The sequence below is a fragment of the Hyla sarda genome, chromosome 3, assembly GCF_029499605.1.
Source record: "Hyla sarda isolate aHylSar1 chromosome 3, aHylSar1.hap1, whole genome shotgun sequence".
Classification (NCBI taxonomy): domain Eukaryota; kingdom Metazoa; phylum Chordata; class Amphibia; order Anura; family Hylidae; genus Hyla; species Hyla sarda.
Window position 1 is genome coordinate 98,731,328 of NC_079191.1, and position 14,646 is coordinate 98,745,973.

Below are 14,646 nucleotides of genomic sequence, written 5' to 3' on the forward strand. Positions count from 1 at the left end.
CCCCCCACCTTCTGTTGCACCCTGGCCGCCCATTCCCTCAACCCCGGCTTCTGTTGTGCCCAGCCGCCTATTCTTTTCCCGCCCTCCGGCTTCTGTTGTGCCCCTCGATCCCGGCTCCTGTTGCGTCAGCGGCCGGCCCGGGTCTGAGGAGTGATGTCGCACAAGTGATGTTTCTCCACAGACCCGCGCAGGAGGACGTCAGTGACGTCACCTGTCAGGCCTCCGCCACAGAGAAGCGCTGCGCAGGCCATGTAAGTGTGCCTGAATGTGTGTGTGTCTCTGTGTGTGTCTGTGTCTATGCGTGTGTGTCTGTGTGTTTCTATGAGTGTGTGTGTGTCTGTGTGTGTGTCTATGTGTTCGTGTCTATGTGTGTGTCTGTGTGTCTATGTGTGTGTATCTGTGTGTGTGTCTATGTGTGTGTGTCTGTGTGTCTGTCTGTGTGTGTGTGTCTGTGTGAGTGTCAGAGGGAGACTGTGCTACCTAATGTGGGGGACCTGCTACCTAATGTGGGGAACCTGCTACCTAATGTGGGAAAACTGCGACCTAATGTGGGAAAACTGCGACCTAATGTGGGAAAACTGCAACCTAATGTGCGGAACCTATGTTACCCAATGTTGGGAATCTATGCTACCTAATGTGGGGAAACTGCTATTTACCTAATGTGGGGGAACTGCTGCATACCTAATGCTTTTTGTGTCCCCCCCCCCCGGAAGTAGCACACTCATCATCCACCAGGAGTAGCATCCCCATCAGCAGATCCTGCTAGTGAATGATGGAGGGTGCTACTGCCAGGAGGATGATCCTACTGATGGCTGATGGGAGTGCTACTGCCGGGGGGGGGGGAGCCAGTAACAACCTCATCATCCACCAACAACCCCCCCCCCCCTGGTTATAGCATCAGCTAACGGAGGAAGCTACTGCTGATGTGGTATTGTGTTCAGAGGGTGCACTGTATGGCAAGGTTATATTCAGAGGGCGTAGTGTGTGGTAGTATATTCAGAGGGTACAGTGTGTGGTTGTATTGTATTTAGAGGGTATGGTTTGTGGAAGTTTTAGATTCAGAGAGTGCAGTGTGTGATGGTATTATATTCAGAATGCACAGTGTGTGTTGATATTATATTCAGAATGTACAGTGTGTGGTATTATATTCAGAGGGTACAGTGTGTGGTAGTATATTCATAGGGTACAGTGTGTCATAGTAGTATATTTAGAGGGTACAGTATGTGGCAGATTTATATACAGTGGGTACGGTGTGTGGAAGGTTTATATTTAAAGAGTGCAGTGTATAGTAGTATTATATTTAGAGGATACAGTGTCTGGCAGGTTTAAAATAATAATTGTTTTCATATAGAGGATCAGAATCCGCTGACATAGTGAGTACCACTGCTTAAAGGGGTACTCCACTGGGAAACTTTTTTTTTTAATCAACTGGTGCTAGACAGTTAAACAGATTTGTAAATTACTTCTATTTAAAAATCTTAATCCTTCCAGTACTTATCAGCTGCTGTATGCTTCACAGGAAGTTCTTTTCTTTTTTAATTTCTTTTCTGTCTGACCACAGAGCTCTCTGCTGACACCTCTGTCCATGTCAGGAACTGTCTAGAGCAGGTGCAGATCCCCTCTCCTGCTCCGGACAGTTCCTGACACGGACAAAGGTGTCAGCAGAGAGCACTGTAGTCAGACTAGAAAGGAAATTCAAAAAGAAAAGAACTTCCTAGTACTGGAAGGATTAAGATTTTTAAATAGAAGTAATTTACAAATCTGTTTAACTTTCTGGCAACAGTTGATTTAAAAAGAAAATGTTTTCCAGTGGAGTACCCCTTTAAGTCACAATGTCCTACACCAGTGGCGTCTGTCACAACAGGCTAAAAACTTACTTTGGGGGGGGGGGGGGGGTAGGTATGGGGTGACACTCTTTTCTACCGTACCGGGTGACACCAACCCTAGCAATGCCACTGCTTTATTTGCATGTACATATTGGGACCAGAAATGCGTTACGTTGGGACATAATATTCCCAGCTTATTGGCACCGGGTGAAAGTGAGTTCCGCCAAAATAAGCTCGATATGTCGAGTTACTAAAGAGTCCACACGTTGCACATATACACAGCAGATGGACCAGATGTTAGCGGGCAATACTAATGATGCAGTAACACTCGGCACTGCCAAAGCTTTGTGAATAACCCTCTTTGTTGGGAGCGAACTGCAAAATATATTTTCAGTATGATGGAAAAGATGTAATTTGTGGAAAGCTATGCTGGTTTCAACAGAACCTCTGCAAACAAGAATGGATCTTTATAAACACCGAGAAATATTTGGAGCAAAATAGTAGTAACCATGAAAACATTTTTCTCGCACAAGTTAAATCTGGAACCGGTTATCAGTGGGGTTGTAAGCTGTCACATGCATTCTGTTGATATGTTTCATTACTTCTTGGGAGTCTTTGAATGAATCACACATGTATTTCATATTTTTTTCTTTTTGTTGCTTTTTTTTTTATCTCGATGGAAATCTATCACAGGTCCTGTAGTATCTACTGTATTGTCTATTCTGTTGGCTGTCCATGCATGCTGGGGTGTTGTAGTTTTGCAACAGCTGGAGGCACCCTGGTTGGAAAACAGTGGTCTATGCAGCGTCACCATCTTGCACAGTGCTGCGCTTGGACTGGACTGTTCACTTACATAAGTCCTGGTCCCTAGTGAGGTTTATAATCCAACCTTCTCTCAGGCACGTACGCACAAGGCCTAAGTTCATAGGAAACCAATTAACCTTAGCTTGTTTTTGGAGTGGGGGGTCGGGATGTAACTGGAGTACCCAGAGGGAATCTATATTATTAACATATATTTAACAACAATATACAAGCCCCATACAGATCTTGCTCTGCTCGGATTCTACTTCACCCTTGGTGCCGTGCTAAATTCGCCAATAAAGCAAAGTTCAACTATTCATGCATAGTTGCCGCTAAATCGGTCATAGAAAACAGGTAAAGCTTATAGTAAGATCTGCTAATAACCTTCACTACTATGCATGTTTGATGGATATTACTGTATATTTATAAAAAAAAAAAAAAATAACGTTTTGTGAAATGGCTATGGGAGTTTTTCCCAACCATGAAGGCTCCAGTCAAAGGCTGTCGGGCCATGCTAGGAGTTGTAGTTTTACAACCACTGAAGGCACCTTGGTTGGGAAACACTTCTTGGCTATGGACATTTTTGAGTGTATTGCATTGTACTTATTTTAGTGCTAAAACAAGTTTTTGCTAGTTGCTGCTCTGTCGTACCTTTGACCTTTGATTTGGTCATAAATCAATTTAGAAGTTTGTTCAAAAGAGATGGGGTCTGGAGATCAACCCATTGGACAGCCAGTCTGTAGGATTCTACTCTAAATGAGACAGAGCAGCCTGCAATGTACCGTATTTTTGACCCCATAGGACACACCGGCGTATAAGACGCCCAATATTGGTCTTCAACTTGCGGACCTCCAGATGTTGGAAAACTACAACATCTGGAGGTCCCCAGATTGAAGACCACTGCATAGGAGGTAATACTCACGTGTCCCCGCCGCTCCGGACCCGTCACTGCTGCCCTGGATGTCGCTTCATCGCTGTCGCCGTGTCCCCGTTGCTCCGGAACGTCTCTGCTGCCAGCCGGGTATCCTCGCTCTCCGCCGCCGCCATCACGTCGTTACGCACGCCAACGCACGTACGCGACGACGTGATGACGAGGAAGGAGAGCGCCGGCCATACAGGGGATCCCTGAACGGAGAAGACACCGAGGAGGCAGGTAAGGTCCCTCCCGGTGTCCTGTAAGCACTAACCCGGCTATTCAGTCGGGCTGTTCGGGTGAAATTGGGTGAAATCGCGGCAGTCCCGAACAGCCCGACTGAACAGCTGGGTTAGTGTCACTTTCACTTCAGACAAGGCGGTCAGCTTTCATCGCCGCATCTGAAGGGTTAACACAGGGCATCACCGTGATCGGTGATGTCCTGTATTAGCCACAGGTCCCGGCCGTTGATGGCCGCAGACTGCAGAAGAAAAAAGAGGTAATATTGCTAAGACCTGTTGGGAAATTGGTTGCACGACAATAAATTCCATGATAATAGCAATCCAATAACAATGCATTTATAGAGTTCCTCCCAGTTCATTGCCCCCATCATGATGAACCCCCCTGCCTTTATTCTTATAATTTTTTTGTTTTCTACCTTTATATTGCTTAGTATTTTTAAAAACAGTGTTAAGACCTCCACCAATCTGGAGAATTATCCTGCTGAAACCTGCACTGTCACGCGCTCCTCTCAATGCGCTATGTCACACGATAGAGACAAGCTCCAGAGACTTACCCTTCGAGTGTGTCTCAATCACGTGACTCATGTTCTTCTGAACTGTTGAGGTCTGAACACTCAAACCCCCATCGATCAAAACTTTTGACATGTCGCTAGGACATGTGGAAAGTTTTTCCTAATGACAGTGCTCTTTTTAGTGTTAAAGAGAATGTGTCATCACAATATGGTCTTTTTTTCCGTTTTACCATATATATTGTAAAATAATTCTGAAAACTGGCTGTTTTTATTCTGGCCCATAGGATTAATATTAATCTGGGACTTTTTGTTCTGTACTGAATACTTTCCGGCGGTGTCCTTCTTATCATCCCAGACAAGAGTACAGTGAAAAAGGACATCAGTAGGTAGACACAATAGCTGGAGCTCGAAACTCAGCCTCACCCTCCCTGCAGAATGACCTCTGCACTGGTCTTAGAGCATGCCTAGAAAAGGCTTCCATTCTAGTGAAAAGGGTCTGGGCCAGATTTATTGTGCATAGGACCAAAGGACTTGCTGTAAACCATATCTCTAAATGCTGTTAAAACAGCTCAGGCAAGATGGCTGCCCCCATAAGGATGTACTAAATATAAAACAAATTACAATTAGAATATAGAAACTGATTAGATAAAAGGAACATGTTTTAGCTATCTGGCTCTAATCAGTAAAAAAAAATCTAGGTGATCCATTCCCTTTAAATCATCTGATATTTGTGAGTCCCGAGGTTCTTATTGTCTAATTAAATTAATGGCCCAACATTGTCCTTTTGAACTGGTAAGGATAAACGTATTGAAGCAGAACAAACAATGTAGTTCACAGTTTAAAAAAGTTATACACAGTAATGCTAAGCTGTATGATAGGCAAAGGGAGTCACATGGCTTTGGAGTGCTTGCTATCATCTGTGCTACTGACAAACAGCACTATGGCATAAGAGAAACATTAGGAAATCCAGTATTGCATTAGATTGCCTAGAATACTTTATGCTAGAGACAGAGAGTGCACGAAGAGGACAAAAAATATAAAGAGACAATTTAAACTTTTTTTTTGGGCTATTTTAGTTTTTTTTCTCCTTAAATGCAATAATGCTGTACATTCATGATTATAAGTGATGTAAGGAATAGAGATGAGTGAACTTACAGTAAATTCGATTCGTCACGAACTTCTCGGCTCGGCAGTTGCTGACAGTCTCCTAGGACTGTATCCACCTTTTCCAGCCCACCGGAGCACCTGAAAGCTGAACTAATTTATGCAGGCTAAGTCATCAGCTGCTGAGCCGAGAAGTTCGTGACGAATCGAATTTACTGTTAGTTCGCTCATCTCTAGTAAGGAATATAAAAAGAGAGTTAACAATTGGAAAAGTCATTCAGATGTAAGCTACAGTCCAGTAATAAGGACAACATAACGTATAAAAAGGACACTTTATATACTTCATAGATAGTAGTCAAAAAAGTGAGGTTTATATTCACACATAACAAAAAGTCTTCCTGAAGTGGCTTCATTTTAACATGTGCAGGGTTCCTTCCTATAATATACGTCACCTAAGTGGTACAGAGGCACCCGATTAATTACAGTGGTCCCTCAAGCTACAAGTAAATGTCCTTTGCATTCACTTCCAGGCAGTGGAAGAGAGAGGTGGTGTCTGGTAACTAGAAAAGCAAGTATACTAAGCGATTGTCTGAGCTAGTGATTGTGTGTCTGTATACAAGAGTGTGAAGTATACAAGTGAGTGTAAGTATAAAAGGGAGAGGGACTTAAAATTAAGGGGTTTTAAATTCAGGGAGTTTAATTTAAATATTTGATTGTTTTTTTTACTGTTAATTTTTGCAATCCCAAAATCTAGTATGGCCTCCATGTTGGAAAAGGCAGTCCAGTGTGCATCTTGCACTATGTATGCAATCCTTGAACAGCAGTTTGAGGGTGCATATTGTTGTGCGAGTTGTTCATTTGGAAGCCCAGATCCTGGATCTAGAGGAGCAACTGGCAACACTGAGATGCATTGACAACTTGGAGAGGAGTCTCCTGCTCACTGAGCAAGTACTCTCTGGGGTAGAGGTGGGGGAGGATAGTGGGACGGAGGTGCAGGACAGTCAGGCAGCTAGCTGGGTTACAGTTAGAAAACGGGGTAGAAGGAAAAGTGTCAGGGAGGCTAATCCTGATCTGTCACACCCCAACAAGTTTGCCCGTTGGGCAGATGAGGGGGATGAGATTTCAGAGCTAGCAGTACTGCAGCAGGACTCTGCCTCTGACCGCCAGGGGGGTGTCTGCTCCAGTAAGGAGGGAGGGAGGAGTGCAGGGCATGCCAGACAGATGCTGGTAGTGGGAGACTCAATTATTAGGGTGACAGACAGGGTAATCTGTCACAAAGACAGGTATCGCCGAACAGTGAGTTCGTGGCGCTAGTGTTCGGTACATTGCGGATCGCGTTGGCAGGTTGCTGTGAGGGGCTGGAGAGGACCCAGCAGTCATGGTACATATTGGCACCAATGACTTGATTTCAGGGACTTAGGCCGCAAGCTTAAGATAAGGACTTCCAAGGTAATATTTTCTGAAATGTTACCTGTACCACGAGCCACACCAGAGAGGCAGCGGGAGATTAGGGAGGTAAACAAGTAGCTCAGAAGCTGGTGTAGGAAGGAGGGGTTTGGGTTCCTGGAGAACTGGGATGACTTTGCTGTCAGTTACCGGCTCTACCGTAGGGACGGGATGCACGTCAATGGGGAGGGTGCAGCTGTGCTTGGGGAGAAGATGGCTAGAAGAGTAGAGGAGTGTTTAAAGTAGGAACTGGGGGGAGGGAACCTACAACATAGAGGTGGAAGATAGTGTAGATAGAGAGAGTGGGACTTATTAATGTACCTGGGGGTGGAGCGGAGGGTGGGGTTAGAATAGTTAATAGGGATAGGCTTCATAGGAAAAAAAACATACATCTTTGAATTGCATGTTGACTAATGCCAGAAGTCTGTCCAATAAAACAGAGGAACTGGAGTGGTTGATGTCTGAGGAGGATTATGACGTAGTGGGTATAACAGAGACTTGGTTGGACGATAGCTGTGACTGGGCGGTCAACATATAGGGGAATAGTCTATTCAGGAAGGATCAGACAAAACGGAAAGGGGGAGTAGTATGTCTTTATGTGAAATCGAGTCCGAAAGCCGCACTGCGGGAGGATATATGAGAGGGAAACGATAATGTGGAGTCATTATGGGTAGAAATGTATGGAGATAAAAATGTAAAAAATTATGATAGGGGTTTGCTATAAGCCACCGAACATAATGGTAGAGGCAGATAAAAAAGGTAGCAAATCAGAATGAGGTGATAATAATGGGGAACTTTAACTATCCTGATATAAACTGGGCGACTGAGATCTGAGAAATAGGTTTCTAATTATAGCTAAAGACAATTATCTGTCCCAAATGGTGCAGGGCCCGACCAGAGGGGGTGCCCTACTAGACTTAATATTAACCAACAGACCTGACAGGGCAACTAATGTGCAGGTAGAGATGTCTTGGTTCCGTTGGAAGGCTCGAACGGAGAGGTAAAAATGGGTTTTCCTAAGGGCGCACACCACTACGGAAGGTAGTACATCAATAGTAAAATAATAAAATGGCTTAAGTTGACACGTTTTGAGAGCGCAGCTCTCTTTATCAAGTCATGTGATGACTTGATTTGATGTACCTGACTTGATAAAGAGAGCTGCGCTCTCAAAACGCGTCGTCTATATGTCATTAAAGCCGTTTTATTATTTTACTATTGATGTCTGCGGCTTTAACCTACCGTAGTGGTGTGCGCCATTAGGAAAGCCCGTTTTTACTTCTCCGTTCGAGCTTTCCAACGGAACCAAGTCTTCTCTGCAAACTCTGTGCATCTACAGAACTGGGTCCAGGCTACCACGCAACTACTCCTGTTTATGCGCAAAAAGGTGTCTGTTTTTTCTTTCCATATAAACCTAATGTGCAGGTAGACGGATACCTAGGAAATAGTGATCATAATATAATACATTATAACTTGTTATTCAACAAGGGAATCTCTCGAAAACAAAAATAATGAACTTTAAGAAGACAAAGTTTGATCAACTCAGAGCCCTTAACAATATAAATTGGGATAATGTCCTCAAAAACAAAATTACTTACACTAAATGGGACACTTTTAAAAATATCTTACATTTTCACTGTAAGAGGTACAGTATATACCTTATGGGTGTTAGGATTCGGCTAGCTGGATGTGGATCCTCTGTGTCAGCGAGGGATTGGCGTGGACCGTGTCGGTGGACCGGTTCTAGGTTGCTACTGGTTTTCACCAGAGCCCGCCGCAAAGCGGGATCGTCTTGCAGCGGCGGTAGCAACCAGGTCGTATCCACCGGCAACGGCTCAACCTCGCTGACTGCTGAGAAGGCGTGGGACAGAAGGACTAGGCAGAGGCAAGGTCAGACGTAGCAGAAGGTCGGGTCAGGCGGCAAGGTTCGTAGTCAATAGCAATAGCAGAAGGTAAGGTACACTGGTAAGGCAAACACAGTAATAGCTTTCTCAAGGCACAATGGCAACAAGATCCGGCAAGGAAGGAAAGGGGAAGTGAGGTTATATGGACAGGGAGCAGGTGGAAGCTAATTAGACAGATTGGACCAGGCACCAATCACAATAAATCTTAGAGAGTTGACGCGCGCGCGCCCTAGAGAGCGGAGCCGCGCGCGCCAGAACATGACAGCCGGGGACCGGGACGGGTAAGTGGCTTGGGATGCGATTCGCTAGCGGGCGGGTCCCGCTATGCGAATCGCATCCCCATCGTGAATGTCAGTGCAGCGCTCCCGGTCAGCGGGTCTGACCGGGGCGCTGCAGAGAGGAGAACGCCGCGAGCGCTCCGGGGAGGAGCAGAGACCCGGAGCGCTCGGCGTAACAGTACCCCCCCCTTAGGTCTCCCCCTCTTTTTGTCTCCTTGTCCCTTCAAATGAGACGAGAACATAGGGGACGCCTCTTGAGTCTCCTTCTGGAACAAAAGGAAGTCCTGGGTAGCTACATCAGCGGCAGGTAGTTCAGAAGGAATGGGAATGGGGAGGGGGGGCAGAGGGTGAAGCATGTCACAGGGCAGAGTGTCACCAGGACGGGGGCTATGAGGAGGCACGGCACAGTCCTGATAGGCCTTGGGGAGACCAGGCACAGGAGGAGACACTGAGGCCCGACAGACGGGACTGGAAGCAGACGTGAGGCATTTCTTGTGGCAAGCAGGACCCCAATTCTTGATCTCCCCGGTGGTCCAGTCAAGGGTGGGAGAATGATGCTGGAGCCATGGCAGACCGGACTTCGGAGGTGCAGTTGGGCAGGACCAAAAATTCAATTTTCTCGTGATGCAGTCCAATGCTCATAATCAAGGGCTCTGTGCGGTAACGCACAGTGCAGTGCAACTTCACTCCGTTGACCGAAGAAATGTAGAGCGGCTTGACGAGACGGGTCACCGGGATGCAGAATCTATCAAGCAAAGAGGCCAGAATAAAATTTCCAGAAGAACCAGAGTCCAAGACGGCCATGGCTGAGAAGGAGGAGTTGGCAGAAGGAGAAATCCGCACGGGAACAGTGAGACATGGAGAAGCAGACTTCGTACCAAGAGACGCCACACCCATGTGAGCTAGGTGCATGCGTTTCCCAGACGTGGAGGACGAATAGGGCAATCCACCAAGAAATGTTCGGTACTAGCGCAGTACAGACATAAATTTTTATCCCTACAACAAGATCCGGCAAGGAAGGAAAGGGGAAGTGAGGTTATATGGACAGGGAGCAGGTGGAAGCTAATTAGACAGATTGGACCAGACACCAATCACTGGTGCACTGGCCGTTTAAATCTTAGAGAGTTGGCGCGCGCGCGCCCTAGAGAGCGGAGCCACGCGTGCCAGAACATGACAGCCGGGGCCCGGGACGGGTAAGTGGCTTGGGATGCGATTCGCGAGCAGGCGCGTCCCGCTATGCGAATCGCATCCCCATCGTGAATGTCAGTGCAGCGCTCCCGGTCAGCGGGTCTGACCGGGGCGCTGCAGAGAGGAGAACGCCGCGAGCGCTCCGGGGAGGAGCAGAGACCCGGAACGCTCGGCGTAACAATGGGAATAAAAGGGTCAGAAATAAAAGAAAACCAATATGGATGAATACAAATTTTAAGGGGGCAATAAATTACAAAAATAAAGCATTTAAACTACTAAAAACAGGACGGCAGTGAAGAAGCATTAAAAGGCCATAGAAAAGAATGTAAAATATGTACAAAAAAACATATAAAAGCCGCAAAAATAGAGACAGAAAGACTCATTGCCAAAGAGAGTAAAACTAACCCTAAAATTTATTTTTATCTAGGCCCTTTAAAAAATGATGAGGAAGAAATTATAAACGGGGATCAGGAAAAAGCAAATATATGAAAGAAATTCTTCTCCGCTGTATTAACCAAGGAAAATGAAATGCCAGGTGAAATACAGCGAGATAAGGTAAACTCCCTAGTGCAGGTCACCTGTCTAACCCAGGAAGAAGTACAGTGCCGCCTACAAAAAATCTAAATAGACAAATCACCAGGTCAAGATGGCATTCACCCCCGTGTTCTAAAGGAATTAAGTAATGTAATAGACAGACCCCTATTTTTTTTATTAAGGGACTATATAGTAACATGGACTGTTCCCCAGGACTGGTGCATGGCAAATGTGGTGCCAATATTAAAAAAGGGGTCAAAAGGTGACCCCGGGAATTATAGGTCTGTTAGTTTAACCTCCGTTGTATGTAACTTGTTTGAGGGTTTTCTAAGGGATGCTATTTTGGAGTATCTTGATAAAAATAAATGTATGAATCCATATCAGCATGGCTTTATGAGGGATCGGTCCCGTCAAACTCAAACTAACCTGATCGGCTTTTATGAGGAGGTGAGCTCCAGACTGGACCAGGGGCAATTGCTGAATGTCGTATATCTGTATTTTTCCAAAGCATTTGATACGGTGCCACATAAAAGGCTAGTGCATAAAATAAGAGGGATTGGCTGGGGGAAAATGTGTGCAAGTGGGTAAGTAACTGGCTCAGTGATAGGAAACAGAGGGTGGTTATTAATGGTACTTATTCTGATTGGGTGACTGTTAATAGTGGGGTACCACAGGGGTCCGTCTTGGGTCCTGTTCTATTTAATATATTCATTAATGACCTTGTAGAGGCGTTGAAGAGTAAAGTAGCAATCTTTGCAGATGACACTAAACTCTGTAAAGCGATAAACACTATAGAGGACAGTGCACTGTTACAAATGGATCTGGATAGGTTAGAGGTTTGGGCTGGTAATTGGCAGATTAGGTTCAACACTGATAAATGTAAGGTAATGCACATGGGGAGGAAAAATCCGGGCTGGGATTATGTATTAAATTGGAGCACGCTTAGGACGAGTGACATGGAAAAGGACTTGGGAGTCTTAGTTTACACTAAATTTAGCTGTAGTGACCAGTGTCAGGCAGCTGCTGCCAAGGCAAATACAATCATGGGGTATATCAATAGGGGCATAGATGCCCACGACAAGGAAATCATTCTACCAATCACTAGTCAGACCACACATAGAATACTGTGTACAGTACTGGGCACCAGTGTACAAAAAAGATATGGTGGAGCTGGAGAGGGTTCAAAGACGGGCAACCAGGGTAACACGGGGAATGGGAGGACTACAGTACCCAGAAAGATTATCAGAATTAGGGTTATTTAGTTTATAAAAAAGAAGGCTTAGGTGAGACCTAATAACTATGTATAAATATATCAGGGGACTGTACAGAGATCTCTCCCATGATTTATTTATACCCAGGACTGTATCTATAACAAGGGGTCATCCTCTATGTTTAGAGGAGAGAAGGTTTCAACCAGCATAGATGGGGATTCTTTACTGTAAGAGCAGTGAGACTATGGAACTCTGCCTGAGGAGGTGGTCATGGTTAACTCGGTAAAATAATTTAAAAGGGGTCTGGATGCATTTTTGGAGAATAATAGCATTATGGGTTATGGATTCTAGATCTATACGAACAGAAGGTTAATCCAGGGATCTATTCTGATATATTTGGAGTCGGGAAGGAATTTTTACCTCGAGTATGAGGGTTTTTTGCCTTCCTCTGGATCAACTTAGTAGGGACTCATTAGGGTTATAAGTTGAACTTGATGGACTCTGATCTTTTTTCAACCTTATGAACTATGTAACTATGTTAATACCAACTGGTTCCTGGAGAACTACTGTAAGTTAAAACCATAAGTCTATGGACAACTGGTAATCTGTGCTGAAGCCCCAAAATGTGAACCCAAAATAAGAAAAAAATTAAGGTTATAGAAAAATAACCAGACAGCTAATACAGAAAATCAAGTTCTTTCATAAGTGAAAAATAGTTGCTAAAAGCTACAAATGACTTTATAGAGAAAGGACAGGAGCTACTTCAGGGTCCTGTAAGTGAACACAGTGTTCTGGGAAAATACAGTAGAGTTGCTTTCACCTGGCATCCAAAGCAGAAGCCTATTCTAGCTTTAGGTAAAGACCATGTGTTATCGCATTGTTTTGTAGGAGCAGGGTCACACAGGGTGCATCCGCAGCATATTTCACGCTGTAAATGCGCGAACGGCAGTCAGAGAAGGACTGCAAAGCCAACTCCCTGACTGTGACCGAGTAGCTCTGTGTGTCTGCTCGTAGCAGCTGATTTCTACAGGAATAAATACGTCTCTACGAGCAGACTCATTGAGACACACCACCACTCGCCCAGTAGTCCCTCTGTAGTTATTAACCTACAAGAAAAAAAAGAATGTTGAAAATATTGTGGCTTAAGGCCATTTTAAAATGCGGGATCACTCTACCAATTTATTCAGTGGGGATCAGATCCCCATCCATCAGTCAGATCACCATCAATCAGGAAGCCATTAAAAATATTATAATAAAATATGCCATTGCCCTATGGGGAATAAAGCTCTTTAATTGTATGCTTGTAGTATGAGAAAAATCTGGTTTCAGTGATCTGGTTTATAAGTACATAGAAGAAGTTAGAAGAAATTTCTATGAAAGCACTCGGGTCTCTTCAGCACTCCCATAGAGAATTAATGGAGCACATGCTGTCTGCAGCACAAGCTCCTCTCAGAGAGGGTTCCGTTTAGATGATCGCGGGGTGCTCCAGCGGTTGGACCCCCCTCGATCAGACACTTATCCCTTATCCTGTGGATAGTAGTAGTGTTTACTGCAGCGGAAAGGGCGTCTGGGGGTCAGGACCTCCTCAATGTCAAAAACAGGACTTTTGAAGCTCCCGTCTTCATGAGCTAGTAGTCGAGAATACACACTGCCACTCCATTTATTGTCTATGGGACTGAGAAAAATAGCTGTTCTTCAAATTGCAAAGGTCCCAGTGGTTGGATCCCCATGATCATACACGTGTCGTCTATCCTGAGGATCGGGGATAAGTCTTAATGTTGGCACAGCCCCCTTTAGATGGACTAAGCACATGTACATCAAAATCAGTGTAAACAGATCATGGATGGGATAATATTCACAATGCTTTCTCTCTTCTGAGATGTAGTCTCCAACAGTCACTCCCAAACACAGGATCCTAATAGGGTCTGCATTCAAATAGTGCTCTTGCACTATTTAGCCCCCCACCCCCCATGCCAAATGTTAACATTGTGTAATGCATATTGAAAGACATTAGTGAACGCTTATATAAAGATTCAAGGTATACAAAGTAGCTCTTCTCCAGAAAGAAAAAAGCTGCCCCTCTTCTGCCAACTAATAGTGGTGTTATACTATCAATAAGTCAATGTCTGACTTATAAAAGAGCCTTGAAACATGACTGGAGATTCTCATCCAAGTCCAAATCTCTTTTAAAAGGAAGAGGGCCCATCTGTATACAGCTTCTTAAAGGGGTACTCCACTGGCCAGCATTCGGAAGTAAATGTTCCGAACACTGTTTTCATGCGGTGGGGATCGGCCATGCCCATCGTGATGTCACGGTCACGCCCCCTCAATGCAAGTTATGGGGCGTGATGGCCATCACGCCCCCTCCCATAGACTTGCATTGAGAGGGCGTGAATGTGATATCACAAGGGGCATGGCCGATCCCCGCAGTGCAAAAACACCATTCATAACATTTACTTCTGAATGCTGGCCAGTGGAGCACCCCTTTAAGGGTCCTTGCCCCTCATCAGCACAGAGCAGTACAAAGCAAAATTTATAGCAAACCTCCTATCATAGGCATTATGCAATGTATGTGTTTTATTTGGAGTGTTTATTTCTAATCTGCCTGTAGAGTTTGTCCCCCTTAGTGATTTCAGGCTCATACTTGTGTGGTGTCCCGGCACCGTATTTCATACTGTGCCTTGGTGGGG